Source organism: Neovison vison, chromosome X (assembly GCF_020171115.1).
Source record: "Neovison vison isolate M4711 chromosome X, ASM_NN_V1, whole genome shotgun sequence".
Classification (NCBI taxonomy): domain Eukaryota; kingdom Metazoa; phylum Chordata; class Mammalia; order Carnivora; family Mustelidae; genus Neogale; species Neogale vison.
Genome location: NC_058105.1, coordinates 40,021,317 through 40,037,464, shown reverse-complemented (window position 1 = coordinate 40,037,464; position 16,148 = coordinate 40,021,317). Strand labels below are relative to the sequence as shown.

General features: G+C 53.4%; 1 protein-coding gene across 1 annotated transcript in view; it reads left to right on the top strand.

Annotated features, from left to right (window-relative positions):
- Positions 1-2,166: 2,166 nt before the first annotated feature.
- Positions 2,167-16,148, top strand: part of FRMPD3 (FERM and PDZ domain containing 3) — a 75,448-nt gene continuing 61,466 nt past the window's right edge. Inside the window, exon 1 of the mRNA XM_044235417.1 lies at positions 2,167-2,216. The gene's annotated coding sequence lies outside the window, so the exon portion shown is untranslated. The remainder of the gene's footprint in view (positions 2,217-16,148) is intronic.

Sequence of the window (16,148 nt, the reverse complement as noted above, 5' to 3'; positions counted from 1 at the left end):
GTGGCTCTATTTAGGTTGAGGTGGCTTGCTGGGGTGAGCTGAGCCAGCCGAAGACCCTCCTGGAGGCTCCTCTAGTTCTGCTATAGATCTCAGCTAGCCAGGCCAACCCAGAACTCCTAGCTCCCTGCCAGAGAGAGCATCCACTCTCAAGGCCAGCTTGGGCTGTCTGGCATAAGCCTCTTGCTCCCTAAAGGGGTATCTCTGGAGGCCTCGAAGGGGTTTCTACCCGTCTCCGTGTGTGGTCCTGGGCTTGGTGGGCTCCAGTTGGGGGAGGGACACGGCTGTTGCCAGGAATTAGAGAATTAGAGACACAGAGCCAAGACTGTCCCCTGGGTCCACTCAAGTCCCCCAAACAATCTCCCTGGCTTAAAGCCAGGCCATCACTAACCCGAGTGTCAGGGGCACTGCTGAGGGCGGATGATATTTCACATAGCAGAGCCTCCTGCCCAGGTGTAGGACTGGTGATTCAGGGAAGACGGAATTCAGTGCAATCAATTTGGGAGAGTCAGCCAGGAATTCTTTTAAGCTTTACTTCCCAGCAGCCCTGCTTCCACCTCGGAGAGGGACTAATCCTTGACATTTGTCTAGTGGCTTTATACTTTTCAAAGCTCCTTCGCAACCATTATGTCCATTGAGCCTCACAAACACCCCCGTGAATTAGGACAGGAAGGTGTTATTACCTCTGTTGGACAAACAAGAAAACTGAGGTCTCAAAAGGATACTTTACTCATCCAGGGTCACACAACTATTTAGGCAAAGAACTGGGACTTAAAATCTGTTTCCAAACTTCCAGTCCTGTGTGCCTCCCCCCTCCCATGGGTGCGGACGCCCCCACAGAATCATGGAGGTGCCCAGCATCTGGCATGCTGTCTGGCATAAAGAGAGGCTAATAAAGTTTGCTAAATGAATGACTGAGTGGATAAGCAGGAATGAGGCAGAGTGGACTACAGACTGCTCTTTTTTGTGTGATCGGAATGAAAGGGTGGGAATACTGTGTTGTCTCATTGTTTTGACCAAAAAGGAAGAAGTAAGAGATGGTTCCCATTTCACAGATGTCACTGTCAAGGTAGGAAGATGAGGGTAGCTCCCTTAGGGAACCCACAAGGCTTAATCTCCCCACTGGCTGCTTTCTACACACACTTGAAAGAGGAATGAGTGATGTGGGCCCTCACTCCGGGACCAGGAAGGAGTCACAATCAGCCCTATAGGAGGAATACCCTCCACACGGCGCCCTTCTGAGTCTCTTCTCTCCCCCTGTCCCTGCCAGAGGCTCCGTGAGAACACTGGCTGCTGGCTCCCTTAGGGCCTCTGCACCCCCCACCCCCAATTTCGATCCTTCTAGCGTAACCCAGACCTCCCAGGCTCAGTGCCTATCTCTTGTATAGCACCTGGACCAGGACTAAGTCCTCTACCTTCTCCGGTGTCCCACAAGGCCAGGCACACAGTAGGTGACTCATCTGAGGTAGAGAGGGATGGCCACTCCCTGGCACCCGGCGCTGCAGACAGTAAGTATCCTGCTTCCCGGGGCCCCCACCTCCACCGTCCCCAGCAAATCGGCTGGAGTCGCTACTTATCACAAGTCCTGTCACAGAAAGGGGGAAACGGGAAGTGGAGACTTGGGTATTCAAATGTTGCTTTGCAGCAGCACCGAGGGGCTTTTGAGGCAGGCGTCAGCGAACCTGAGATCTCCCCACTTATTACTAGCCCGTGTATCTGAGGTTATTTGCTTCGACCCCTGGACGTCGGTTTTAATTTCTACGAGCTGGGGAGGATGCCCGAGTGGGAAAATAGATGTGGAGCACGGGGGCCGGTCCAAATGCTCGCCTGGCCGCAGCTGGATTATCCGCACCGGCCCTCCCCGGCTCCCCCGCCCCCCCCCCCGCCCCGCGGCCGGAGGAGGGGGGAGGACGGGAGGGGGGCTCCTCCGCGGCGGATTGCGGGCTGCCGAGAGGCAGCAGACGCCGTGTTTACCAGAGGCCTCGCTAGTTCGCCACCTCAGCCGCGGCTCTGGGGCCGAGCCAGTCGCCTCCTTCTTTAAGATTCTAGTCACAGCAGGGGCTGGGTTTCTAAGGCAGTCGTGATCTTTCTCTTCTTACAGACGCCGCGGCCGCTACGGTCGGCGCGGGGCACAGCCCGGGGCAGCGCGAGGGGCAGACGGCGACAGGGCTCCCGGGGCCGGGCAGCAGCCCAGCCCCGGCCCAGAGAGGGCGCCGACAGTAAGTACGGCACTCCGAGCAGCCGGGGTCGGGCTTGCCTGGGAAGGGGCCGGAAAGCGTGGCATCCGGCTGCGGAGGCTGGGGGCTGCAGGGGACGGGACGGGATGGGAGTGGGGGGCCGGGGCCCGGCAGCGGAGCGCTTGGGCCCCCGCCGGCCCCTCAGAGTGACTCCGGGACCCCCCGGTCCCGGGCGCGCGCCCCCTCGGCGCCCGCTGTCAATGGCGGGAGTTGGCGCGTCGGGAGCCAACCTCCCTCCACCCGGCCCAGAGCCCCCCAGGGAGCCCGCGGGGCCCCTTCTCCGCACCGCCCGCGAGGAGACTAGAGGACAGGATGCGCGGGGCTGAGGATGTGGACGCCCGTGGAAAAGTGGCGGCGCGAGCAGGAAGTTTTCCGCCGGAGGGGAGGAGCGAGGAGGGCGAGCAGGAGCGAGGAGAGCGGGAAGCCGGGAGGGCAGTCCCTGGCGAGGGGGGCAGGGGCGACCCCTCCCGGGGCTCGGGCCCCCTCCCCCCGCTCCTCCTATGCAGGGCTCCCCCCCTCCACGCCCCAGCCTATCTTTCCCACCACCCTCCCACCTGCCCCTGAGAGAGGAGCTCCCCTCTCCTCCACTCCGTGTTGGCAGCGCCCGGGCTTCCAGGCTTCCTGTACCCAAGACCCTGGCTTCCCCAGGGCCTCGGCCCCCTCGCCGGCCTGCCCTCCTTGCAGTGCTCTCAGCGCTCACGCAGCATCATGAGGCCGAGAAACAAGATCATCCCATGAAGTGGTGCGTTACTTGTAGAAACCTTGGCAGATCGGGACATGCAGGCACATACCTGCCACTTTCTCTTCTTGATCTGTGTACAATACGGGGGAGGGGGGCAGCTGAGATCACAAAGGTGAGTTTATCCTAAGTCACTTAGTGCCACCCATGCTCAGAAAAGATCCCCCTTCCTTCTTCTGCCACCAGTCACTCATCTTTACTGACGGTAGGGATGATCACAGTAGGTACTGATCGCTTTTGTGCCCAGCATTGTGCTAACAAGCCCTTTAGGTAGCAGTAAGAATCCTGGTACGATAAGGAAGGTAGCTGGCACTCAGTCAGAGCTTTCTGTGTGCCTGTCACAGTTGAAAGTGCTGGGCATGTATTATATTTAATCTTCACAACCCAACCCCCCCACTTCCAGGAGATAGATCCTCCTATTATCCCATTTGACAGATGAGGAAATGGAAAAGACGGAAATTGAAAGGTGGACAAGCCCCAGGTCCCCGCAGCCGGTGAGAACCAGAGCTGGAATTTCCACCCTGTCTTACTTCAGCAGCCCCACTGTTAACCGCTAGAAATGTTCAGAGAAATGGGTTTTGCCGAAGTAGGAAAGTGGTTCGTTTTCCCCCACAGAAAAGCTAAGTCCTTTTGGAGACCTGAGGTCAGGGCTCTGGACCACCCTCATTACGTTCTTTGGGGAAAGGCAGACCAAGTGGGCTGCAACAGGAAGGCAGACCCTGTTGGTAGGTGCTTATCTAATAATCATTGCTAATAGCCATGATCTATGGAGCACTCACTTTGTATAATCAATCTTTACGGAGGTGGGTTGAAGGAAGTACTAGCAGGAGCCCCCTTTTACAGATGAGGGAACTGAGACTCGGGAGCTTGAGTAACTTGCCTCAGAGTTGGGATTCCAGCCCGGATCCACTACCTCCGGAGCCCAGACGGGAGCTAAGCTTTGGGAGATGTGTGCCAGAAGCAGAAATGCCCCCATCACTTCTCCTCTACCCCAGCTGGGCCCCTTGAGCTGCCCCCCACCCTCGCCAGTTGCCTGGAGTTCTGCGCTGTTCCCTCTTTTCCTGAGCCCCGGTTGGTATGAAAGAAGGGATCGTACAGGTTGCAGAAGAAAGGGTTTCCTAAAGAACATGCAGCATTCTGCGTGGATCTGGGCTTTGTTGTACTACTTAATGTCGTGCCTGTAACATCAATAAGTTGTTCTGCTTTATAAGTTTTATTAATTAGACAAGTGTCTGGTCTGCTGGCTTGGAGTTGTTAATCCAACATTATGGCTCTATCTGAGTACCTCTGTTAGGAATTATTTTCTGAAAAGTTTTTGGAGCCTTACTTGCAATGCTGAGCAAAGCTGTCTTCCCACCTCCTGGGGAGGGAGAGGGGGCTTGTTTCTTGGCCAGGATTCCAGCAGCAGAAACACTGTCTGTACTTGCCTAGTAGAATTGCCCAGCGCTTGTTAATAAGTCCTCCCTCCTTCCCCCAGGGTAGTCCCCATGGGCTGAACAGAATGTGGCCAGGTCCCAAGGGGAGGGGCTCTTCCTGCTTCACTTGTGTTTCTGCTGTGGTTCTGCTGATAGCTAGCTCCCCACCATGGGCCCCGGCCCATTGGATAGAGCTGGCTTCCGCAGGCAGTCTTCAGTGTGGGCATAATAGGGTATGGAAGCGTTGTGACTTTGGTCTCCATTACCATGGGTGCGTCTCAGTGCATCTGCGGGTGGTCTAACCTTCCCTCTTCCTTCTGTGATGTGGTGGGGGGGCCTCCCATGTGTACCTTTTGGGTAGTACATAGGGTGCATGGCTGATGACCCAAGGGCTGGGCGGTGTCCCTGGCTGTCAGTGTGGCACTCTTCTGAGTGCAGCACATCATCTCACAAGGCCGCGTGAAAGGAACCTGTGGGTCACATAAGTCCTCTGCCCTCATTCCTGCAACCAGAAACTGAAGACTCCCTTCACTTTTGCCTGAATTGGTTCTCTGATTTCTTCTTTTCATTGCAGTGGCTCAAATACCTAGAAGTTTCCCTCTTTCCTAAATCCTCCTTATTATTTGTTTGCTGTCACTTTTGACATTCCTTTCCTGGAATGTCCTTCTCTGCCTTGACCATTGGCTGGACTCCTCCTCTTCACCTTCCCCATTCAGCTTAGCCTGGCAGGGTGGGTGTCTGCTGGAATTCGTGGGGGTAGTAAGCAACGGGCCCTCCTCTGGACTCTCCTCACATCCTCTGCTGCCCCTTGTGGTTCCAGGTGACACATGGTTTTATGTTGTTCACATACCTGCCCTCCCCCCCACACACCCTCCACACTCCCCACGCCCCCCACACCTCCCACACCCCCCACACCCCCCCACACCCCCCACTCCAGACTGCAGCCTCCCTCAAGGGCCTATTTTCTCTTCTTGTCTCTAGTACTCAGCACCAGGCCTGGGCACATAGCAGGTACTTGGTAAATTTTTGTTGAATCTATGAATAACGCATGCTTGAGTGAATGTATCTAAAAACTGGTGGGCAGAGCCTGTGCTCAAGCAAGAGACTCCGTCTTATTCTCCTTACAAGAAGGGTGGCAGAAACAGAGCTTACCTTGTTCTGGAACAGAGTCCCAGCTCTGTAGATTTTAATCACTGAAAAAATTACAAATACACTGAAATGCCAAAACCCCAAAACCTGAATGCCTGGGGAAGGGCTTCTCTGGTTAATAGAACGTTCTGGGTGACTGAAGCTCAGGCAAAGAAAAACAAAAACAAAACAAAAGCAAACAAACAGAAAAAAACAAAAAACACCTTTTTTTCCTTACCCTTCTCTCTTCTTTTCTGAAATGCCTGATTCTGGTTCTCTACCTTAGTGAGTCAACTCTGGGGTCCGTTTTTGAATCTGTGTTGCTGAGTAGGGAGCCTGCAAGCTCTCAGGATCCCCTAGGATTCTGTCTCTCCCCAAGCCTGGTTGGAGAGTAGGGCGCAATCTCCTTACCGCCACCATCCCCACCGGAGACAAGCCCACAGTCTCTTTGAAGTTTGCAAATTGACTGTCCCCACCTCCAGGAAACAGGCACCCCCCACCCCAGACTAACATCACAGGAGAAGGGCAGAGTGCTTGGGTGCTTGCTCATGCTCTTCGAGATACTAACTCTGAACCTGCTCATGCCCTTGGCTTATATTCTTAGGCAGGGGGTCCACCAACCTCCCTCCCCCTTTTCTGATTCCATAGGCTCTTCCCTTTTCTTTAGGAAAGACCTTACCATTCCTTCCTCCTTCTCAGTGGGGAGAGGCAATCAGGCAGAATAGAAGGGCTCTGCTCCTGAAGCTGTATTTGGCACCTCAGGACACCTCCAGGCTGGGTGATAGGAACTTACCAGGCCTCTGCTCACATAACTTCTTTTATGGAGCTGTTTCTTGGCCTGATTCCTGCACTGCCCCCACCCAGGTACTCCTGCAGGGAGAGCGACAGCGCAAAGACAGAGCACAGGGAGGGAAGCCGAGGGTTGCTCCCGTCTGCTCCCTCCCAGGAGGTCAGCCTGGTGCCTGCTGGGCATGGTGCCTGGGTTTCAGATACCACCTGCGTCGTGTCAGGCAAGGAGAGGGCAGACGGACATGGAGGCAAAGCCACGGGATAGATAGGCCTTTCTTTGTCCAGATATAACTAGACTGGCCTGCCCATCTCCTCACAGGCACCCCACGGGGGCACTGGGGAGAAGACCTTCTGCCCCAGCAGAGCCATATGAGACAGAGGGAGAGAGCGAGGGAGGAGAGGAGCAAATGTTTACTCTCCATTTCCCTGCATTGGCTCAGCTCCCTGCTTCCTGGCCCACCGCTCCCTCCACCCCCTCCCCCACACTCCCACCCCCTCCCCCACTCCCGCTGTCATCTTCACACCCCTGCCATGGCCCCCCTACTCCCTTCTGTCTCCAGACCAGCATGCTCTCCATTCCCGCCCTGCGGACTTGCCCAAAGGCAGACCCTTCTCTAGAAAGCCTTTCCCTGCTGCTTCTGGAAGTCTGTAGAGGGTGGGCAAGGGTGAAGTAAATAACCTCCCAGGTCCATGCCAACTGTGGGATTTGGCCGTCTGACCAGAGTCAGGGCCTGGAGGCATCCCAGGCTGGTGGCCCAGGCCATCAGTGCCTGACAGCCTCACGAAGAGGAGGGAGACTGCACAGCCAGCCAGCCAAGGAGGCCCCTGTTTGGCTTCAGGAGGCTTTGCTGGGAGCCCTGTACAGCCAGAACCTGCCAGGCAGCCCCCTGAAGGGCGCTATTTGAGCCCTGGATCTTTGGCTGCTGGAGGCAGCCACTTGTTGGGATGTTCCCAGCAGCTCCTGCCCACACCTGCTCCCCCTCTCAGGCCTCCAAGCCTTGTTTACAGTTCAGCCCTTGGCAGACTAGCGACTAGGATCCAAGAGGAGAGAGAGAGAGCTGGGTGGCCAGGGACCCTCTCCTGGCCTAGCATTCTGTGCCAGAGCACTGCCACCCGGCCTGGCCTCGGAGAGACGTGCTCACTGAGGGGAAGAATTCAGGTCTGCTGCTCCCTTCTCTGCCAATTCTACTTTTCCCATCATGACCATTCCCTCCCACCTTCTGGAATCCTCTCCCCTTCTGATTTTCTCCAACTGAGTTCATCCTGTTTCACAAGAAAAAAGCACAGCCTCTGGCGGCTGGGGAATCAGGCCGAGTTCGGATGGCGTCCTGGGTGTCTTCCTCAGGCTGTTTCAGAGGGGCCGCCTGGCTCACCATGGCCCCATCCATGAGACGGGCAGGGCCGTCAGTGGTGTCAGTGGTGCGTAGTCACAGTGCTCTTCCCCCAAGGAGCTTGGTCCCCCCAAGTCCTGTAGCAGAAGGTTCTCGCTGCCCGCCATGTGGCCCTCTCATGGCTGCAAGAGACTGAGGGCAGAGCTGGGGGGTGACCTGGGCATTTAAAGAGCAACCTACAAAGGGCTAATGCAGACTGGAGTTGGTGGCCAAGGGTTCCATGCCAGGCTTGCCTTCCTCAATCAGGTCCTTTCTCCTTCCCTGTCTTGGAGGCCATCCTCTTGTCTCACTTCTCCACATCTGTGTTTTTCTCTGCCTCTTGTCATGCCCCCTCCCCCCACCCCGGACCTGTCTGGCCCCCTTTCCCACCCAGCTATCTTCCCCTCCATTCCTTGTCCTCTCCCCAGGGTCTGGCTCAGTCTCTGCCTTTCCCTCCCTCGGAAGTGGAAGTCTTCAGTGGTATGTGGACAGTGGGGGCGGGGGTCCCCAGGGCTCTCCGGAAGGACACAACAACTCCTCTCAGCTCCTGTGAGGAGTCCATTGCTCCAGTTCCCCCTCCCCCCATCTCTGCCGGTGACAGGTGAGTGGGGACTCAAATGCGAGGACCTCCCCACTAATTCTGCCACAGCTCAGAGGCAGCCACTTTAGACCTTGTGACCCGCGGTGCCATATGGCATCAGCCTCACATCTGGCACAGGCCTCACAACTGTCACTGGGCTGGCAGCCCCAGCAGGAAGGGTTTAGGAGCGTGTCTGGGCCTATTAGACAATGTGTCTGAGGCTACAGGATGCGTAGCCCCTGAGGGGAGCAGTAGGGAGGAGGGGGGCGCTTCCCAGAGGTCCCCCACAATGTCCTCCCAGAAGCATCAAAGGGTCAGTCTTTTGTGAGGTGACTCCGGGCTTCCAGGTGTTTGTGGAAGGACAAACAGCCTTTGTCTCTCTCCCTGCCCCTCCTGAGCTGCCAGAACGGGTGACAGGTGTTCTCCATTCCAGCCCACTGGGGAAAAGCAACTGTTTGGACAACCAGAAAATGAATCCAGACACCAGCAGGTTTTCCAGAAGATGCCTCTCCAGGCTCAGCTGAGGAGGAAGTTGCAGGGCCATGAAGACCTGGAGGAACAGAGGGAGGGAGGCAACCCTCAGAAAAAGAAACAGATCTTCTACCCAGAAACTGCCAAGAATGGGAAGGGCTATCCGAAGTCAGCCTGCCCACACCCCCCCGCCACACAGACCTCTGGCCATTCTGAAAGGAGAGTTGTTTGCCCTTAAAAGAAACATTCCTTCTCTGAGAAGGAGTAGCTGTTAGATTTCCCACCCTCAGGTCCCCAAAAGGACTGGAGCCATGCCAGCTTCCATCTCTTCTTAGATCGTAGCCCTCCCAGAATTTTCCTTTCCCTCGGATCCCTCCCTGCCTTTGTCTCTGCCCAAAGATGTTAAGGAGCTTCTCTCACTGGCCAGACTCCCCATCCAGAAACCTTTCACAGGCTGAGACAGAGCAGTAGGCGTTCGGTAATGCATCACATGGACTGCCCAAAGAATCATGATCTGTACGCTTCAAAATCACTCCAACCCATGTGTCCATCGACCAATTTAGAAAATATTTATTAGTCACCTCCTAGGTGCCAGGTACCATACTAGTTGGTGGAGACACAATGTTGAACAAAAGAGACCCAGTCAATAGTCTTAGGGAGTTTATAGACAAATAATCACATAAATGAATATAGATCGTGATGAGTCTCCTGAAGGAAATGAAAAAGCTGTAGCAATGGGAATCACCAGGCCAGAGTTCTCAGGGAAGGCCTCTATGAGGAGGTGACATATGAGTGGAGACCTGAAGGGTGGAAGATCAGGCATGTAGAGATTGGAGAGAGAGGTTTCCATAGGAAAAAGGAATACCAAGCAGGAAGGCCTTGAGGTGGCAGAGAACTGGATGTGTTCAGAGACTGAAAAAAGGCCAATTTGGCCAGACTGTAACAGGCAAGAGTAAGAATAGCATGAGAGGGGGTCTGGCAAGGAGGGCAGGAGGAGACCACACTGGGCCTCTTGTAGGCCAGGAGAGAAGAGTCTAGATGTTATCCACTTGTAGCGGAAGAGGTCTCTGGGGTTGGTTCTAAGCAGGGGAGCGACAGGATCTGATTTGGACTTGGTATTATCTCCACGGGGAGAACAGGAAGGAGGCTGCTACAGGAATCCAGGGGACAGATGATGGTTGCTTGAACAAGGTGATAGCCGTAGAGATGGGGAGAGTTGGGCAGGTTGTGAAGGAAGAGCGACAAGACTTACTGAGGGATTTGCTGTTGGGGGGCGGGGGAGGGGATGGTGATGGAAAGGGAGAGACAGGACTCCAGGATGACTCTGAGGTTTCTGGCTTGAGTCATTAAAGAGATGATGGTGCCACGTACTGAGATGAGGAAGGCTGAGCGAGGCCTAGGCGAGAGGGGAAAAGAAAATTGAGAGTTCAGCTTGGGACATCTTAAGTTTGATATCCCTGTGAGTCACCAAAGCCGAGATGTTGGAATAGATCATTGGAAATAAGAGTTTGGGAACTCACAGAGAAGGTGGAGGTAGACTGAGAATGTGGGATTGTGTGCATATGGGTTGTACTTAAAGCCAGGGGACTGGTGAGATCACCTGGAAAGAGAGCAGAGGAGGGAAGGCCTGGGACTGAGTCAGGAAGCATGGCAATATCCAGTAGTTAAGTAGCAGAGGAGAAGCCCATAAAAGAGACGAGAAAAGGCCCAAAAAAAAAGCGAGCAGAGAGGTTGTTGGAGACTCAGGAGATCATCGCAGACGTCAAGAGAGGAGAGCACCCTGAGGGACCGGCCAACTCTGTCCACGGCCAGGGAGAGGTTGAGTAAGATGAGAATGGAGAATTGACCTTGAAGGCCACTGGTGACCCTAACAAGGACGACTCTGGGGAGTAATGGATGTGGAAGGCAGATAATAGGGGATCGAGGGACAAGTGGCAGATAACAAAGTGGAGAGATTGGTGTAGCAAAGTCTTGAGCAGTTTTGCTGTGAAGGGGAGCGGGCCAAAGAGACTGTGTAAGGGGACCATAGAGTGGAGGGAAGTGATTTGTTTATTTTCTTAAGAATGGGTGATTTTCATCAGCATGCTAGCATGATTCCAGAGAGGTGGAGAACTCCATGATTTAGGGAAGAGAGTGAATGCCCAAAGGAGCAAAATCCTTGAGAAGATGAGGGGATGGGACCAGAGCATAAATGGAGAGACCTGCCATTGGTAGAAGAAAAGAAACATCACCCGTTTTCATTGGAGGGGAAAGGGAATCATGGGTTCAGAAATAGGTGGGGTGCAGTATAGATATGGTGTTGGTAAGATGAAGGGGTTGGGGTAGCTCTCATTTGATGGTTCACGTTTTCTCAGTCACATACGGGGCAAGGTCATCAGCTGAGGTTTGTTGGGGCCAGTGGGGGAGGGGGAGAGGTGTGGAAGATCGAGGAGAGAGGAGGAGCTATGATATAGTCATCTGAGAGAGTGAGAAAGTGGTGGCCAGACAGCACTGAGGGCCCACACCAGGTTGGAGACAGTGTGTATAAAGTCAAAGCCTTGGACCCAATTGCATGGTTTTCCCACACCAGGTTGGAGACAGTGTGTATAAAGTGAAAGCCTTGGACCCAATTGCGTGGTTTTTCTTCAACTAGTTGGATGCAGGCATGGGGAAAGCATATAGCTGATTTCATCACGGAATGAGGTTTTGCAAGGCAAGAGTAGTAAAGGGAGAAGAAAAGAAGGGAGTTGAAGGTGGGTACGAGAGAATGATCATAATGGTGGACCAGGAGCTCTAATTTGAACATGAAGGGAAATGAAGATAAGAAGGAGGTTGGGGGACAGTAAGAAAGTAAACAACTAGGAGAAAGTCTCCAGGAAGGCCTCTTGGAGGAGATGACATTTAATCAGAGACCTGAAGGATGACACAGTCATCTTGCCGATGCAAATACTAGAGGAAGAGATTTCTAGGGAAAGGGAGTACCAAGTGGGAAGTGAATAAGCGATCACGATGCTTCTGATTATTGCTGCAGTGGGGGTCCTGGGGAGGGAAACTGGCAGGATAAATGGGGTAGTAGTGTAATCTTTTTTTAAAAAGATTTTATTTATTTATTTGACAGACAGATATCAAGTAGGCAGAGAGAGAGGAAGGGAAGCAGGCTCCCTGCTGAGCAGAGATCCCGACACAGGGCTCAATCCCAGGACCCTGGGATCATGACCCGAGCCAAAGGCAAAGGCTTTAACCCACTGAGCCACCCTGGCACCCCAGTGGGGTAGTAGTAGTGAATGGGATGTTGGAAGGGTGACCAGGGAGGTGGTGCGCCCCAAGTCTAGGTGTGACGATGGAGTGAGTGACTGAGTGAAGGAAACTGTTGTTGGAGGCCTCCCCATCATCATGTCTATGCTCAGCTCACCAACAATGATATCAAGAGCTGGAGTGGGCACACCCACTAGGACGGTTATCATCAAAAAACAAAAAACAAAAACCAGAGAACAGTACCAAGTGTTGGCATGCATGTGGAGGAACCAGAACCTGTTGGCACTGTGGCTAGCACAGTGCTGGCCACACAGCTGTCATAGAAAATGATAAAGCAATTCCTTAAAAAATTCAACCTAGAATTGCCATTCGATCCAACAACACCACTTGTGGGTATCTATCCTGAAAGACATGAAGGCAGGGACTCAGACACTTGCACACTTAGGTTCACAGCATCTTTATTCACAAGAGCCATAAGGTGGGAACAAGCCAAGTGTCCATTGACACATGAACAAAATGTGGCACATGTATACATTATTATTTATTTATTATTTATTTTTTTATATTTTTTATTTTTTTAAGATTTTAAAGATTTTTAAAAGATTTTAAAGATTGTATTTATTAATTTGAGAGAGAGAGAACGCATAAGCGAGGGGGTCACGGACTGAGGGAGAGGGACAAGCCGACTCCATACTGAGCAGAGAGCTCAACTCAGGACTAGAACCCACAACCCTGGGATCACGACCTGAGCTGAAGGCAGATGCTCAACCTACTGAGCCACCCAGGTGTCCCACATATGGGATATTATTTAAACTTTCAGAAGAAGGGAATTATGACCCATGCTACAACACAGATGACATTATGCTACAAATGTCCTATGCATCCGATTATGTGAGAATCCGAGATTCGGCCAATTCATAGATGCAGAAAGTAAAATGGTAGTTGCTGGGGACTGGGGGGGAGAGGAGAGGGGTATGGGGAGTTGGCGTTTTATATGTCCCAAGTTTCAGTCTGGCATGATGAGAAGATTCTGGAGATGGATGGTGGTGATGGTTGCCCAACAATGGGATAAAGTCCATGCCACTGAACTGTACCCTGAAAAAGTGACTAAAATGGTACCTTTCATGTTCATGTTATATTTTGTCAGAGTAGGGATCCGAGTAGAGGGGAAGATCACATGCAACCAGGAACTGAAGTCCTCAGTGAATGTGGGGCTACCCAGGAAGCTGTAGAGAGCAGTAATGGGGGAAATGGGATGGTAGAAGTGGGCCACAGGCGTGGTCCTCAAAGGAGCAGGATTTCTGGCAAAAGGAAGGGGGAGTACTGGCCTGGAGGTGGCACTGGCAAGCAAGGAGGACACCTACCCCCATGTGTAGGTCCTGAAGGTGTTGAGACCTGAATGTGTGTTGGGGGGGGGAGCCAGCTTCCATTTGAGGGAACTGGTGGGCAAGTGATGTTTGTTCCTCGAGGAACAAATGAGGCCTTAGTGGGGAGAGAAGGGTGAAGGGTCCTTTCAGAGAAGAAACTGGCAACGTGGGAGAATTCGCTGTTGACTGAGAGTTCCAGAGGGCATAATGGAAGTGTCGGAAGGGAGGGGAAGGGTACCATTAGTGCGTCAACAGACCACTGTGGGGAGAGGAGAGTGTAGGTGTCCAAGGGACAACCGGAGGTGAGGGGACATCTTTCTGGTGATGACTGAAGTTGATGGGCCCATAGTCAGACCCTATGAGCTGAAGCCCCCGCCTGGGAGGGTGGACTTTGAGGCGTGTGAGAGGTCAGTTCTGAGTCTGCAGCGTGTCTCCTCCGCTGGGGTGACTCAAGGGAGGACACTGTGACAGAGTGCAGGGGTGTGTCCCATTTCACTTGTGGAGGAGGGGTCTGCTGAATCCTTCCACCTGGTCTCCTCGATGTCACCTGCTGGGCATCTGCTCAGGCCACAGGTTCTTGGCAGAAATGGTGTAGGAAAATGAGTTGCTTAATCTCTCCTCCCAAAGCTCAGTTTTCTCATCTGTAAAATGTGTCGTTGTGGGACCAGAGTGAAGCCATATATGGACAGAGTTGTTTTCTGCACTTTCCTGTCTTTGTTCATCCTCCTGGCCTTAGTCCTGGATGTCTTGCGTCCTCAGACTGTCCTTCTGCTGACCAAACTCTTCAGTGGAGCTAACTCAAGCCCACTCTGTCCAGCCATTCCTCTCCTTTTCCCTAATGCAACCTTACTTGTCCTATTTCATATCCACTTAGAGCCCTCCCTATTTCCTGGTTCAGACAGTGAGTCCTTCATTGGCATGATTTTATGTGTCCTTTTTCCAGGAAAGCATTTTTGTTTTAACCGGGGCCTCCGATGCCATAACCCAGTGAAATAAAAACCCCTCTGTCCTCCCACCGGACTGTGACCTTCCCATTGTCTGAGAATTGAGTTCTTTTTAGATCCTTGCTTCTCCGGGCGTGGTCTGTGGACCAGCAGCATGGGCACCACCCTGGAATTTGCTAGAATCTCAGCCAGTTCTCCATCAGCATCATTGTAGCAATACCCCTAGGTGATTTATATGTGCATGCAAGTGAGTGAGGAGCAACTAGCCAAAACAAGGCCCCCTTAAAAGAAGAAGAGTTGGGGCACCTGGGTGGCTCAGTGGGTTAAGCCTCTGCCTTCGGCTCAGGTCAGGATCCCAGGGTCCTGGGATGGAGCCCCGCATCGGACTCTCTGCTCAGCAGGGAGCCTGCTTCCTCCTCTCTCTGCCTGCCGCTCTGCCTACTTGTGGTCTCTCTCTCTCTCTCTCTCTCTCTCTGTCAAATAAATAAATAAATAAAGTCTTTAAAAAAGAAGAAGAAGAAGAAGAGTTCATGCCCGAGCTCCTTACAAGAGGACACTCAGGGCAGCGACGTCAGAACCCCAAGGACAGGGCTCCCATCCTCGACACCAGGAATAGACAGCCTCTCCTGGCGGCCCAGCTGCCATGCTGGATCTCTGGAGCTTCTAGAAGAACCCGGCTCCTGTGACTGGAATCAGAGGGCTAATTGGTCCCACATGGCTCCAAATCCTGCCAGTTGCCAGGGGAGTGACAAGACTCCCTAAGGAGCCAACCAAATGTAATGAAAAAGGAGCCAATGGCCAGGAGAGATGGAGAGCCGAAAGCTGATGCCTGGGAATCTAGCTGTTACATTTCTATCTTCCTGCTCAGAAGTGCCCGGGAGAGAGCATTAGCTCCGAACCAGTCCATCTTCTCAGTTCGCCTGCCCCTTAGCCATGTCCTGCCTAACAACAGTTGTTGGTAGGCACTGCAGCTCGTGGTCTGTCTTTGGATGGCAAGGAGGGATTCGTTTAGCCCACAGAGGAATTAGTGTCAGTGTCCACAGAGAGCCAGGCCACCTGACAGCTGGATCAGGGATGGCGCTGCCTGGGGAGCAAGGGGACCGAGTCACTGTGGGGCTGCCTCTTGCAGGCAAGGAGTTGATGGGGGACGGGCCTGGGCTTCAGGAAGCTGGTGAAGTTTATCTTCAGCTTCCTCTCCCTGCCCCTCCAGCCACCCAGATCAAGGCTATGGCTAATGTCACCGCCTCCACAACTATGTGATGCGTATAACCTTCCAAAGTGCTTCTGTAGCCATGATCTCATTTCATTCTCCCAACAACGCTGAGTGAACAGGATCAGAGACAGGTTAATTAGGACGTGGGCCGGCCTTCCAGACTCCGCCAGGACGTGGAGTGCTGCTGGCCGTGGGGCCAGGCCAGCCCTGCAGTGAGGACTGAACAGCCAGAGAGAGGGTCCAGGCCCCTGTGTGACTGTAGGCAGTATGGCGGGGTGGGGGTGGGGGGACGCCAGGATGGAGGGCCCCACCCGAGAGAGACCTGGCTCCAGCTGGGTTGTTATTGTGCTTAGCCTCCGTGGGTCCCTACTTTGTCACCTAGCTTGGAGGCCGGGATGAAGGAGGAGCAATCACCAAGCCTCTCTGGCAGGATAGTTAGACTGTGAAGAGATAATGGATGTGAAAGCACCTTTTCTCAGATGAGGTAATGGGTGTAAAAATGAAAAGAAGCACTTGGCTATAAAGTGTCATTATCATTAGGCAGAAGAGAAAGGCTAGGCAAGCCTGGAGCGGGGAGAAGGGACACCTTTCAGGGGACTTGGGTAGGCAGGGGTCAGAACAAAGGCATCGTACGTGTCTGGAAACATAGAGCAGGTCCCAGAAA